Below are 296 nucleotides of genomic sequence, written 5' to 3'. Positions count from 1 at the left end.
GGTTCTCCATTCATTCCTTTGCTCGGATGCTCTAAAAAAAGCCACGTTTCCCTGATCTCTCCCTGTTATCCATTTGTTTAGGCTCCCCAAGTAGATTGTTCTGGGCCTACCCCTTCCTCGTTTGCCTTCAATTTTTCCAGTGAGAGCTAGATGTACAAGACCCTTATGTCTATTCAGGTATCCCAAAAACTGCATTTGTCGTTTCCTGATTGTTTTTAATATTGTGCGTCCCAAGTGGGCTTCATCAAGCACTACCTCATTTGATTTCTTTTACTTCCACAAAAACGTTATTTTAA

The sequence above is a fragment of the Aplysia californica genome, unplaced genomic scaffold (assembly GCF_000002075.1).
Source record: "Aplysia californica isolate F4 #8 unplaced genomic scaffold, AplCal3.0 scaffold00576, whole genome shotgun sequence".
In the NCBI taxonomy this organism is placed as follows: domain Eukaryota; kingdom Metazoa; phylum Mollusca; class Gastropoda; order Aplysiida; family Aplysiidae; genus Aplysia; species Aplysia californica.
The sequence above is the reverse complement of the archived record's forward strand: the minus strand, read 5'-3'. Positions refer to the sequence as shown.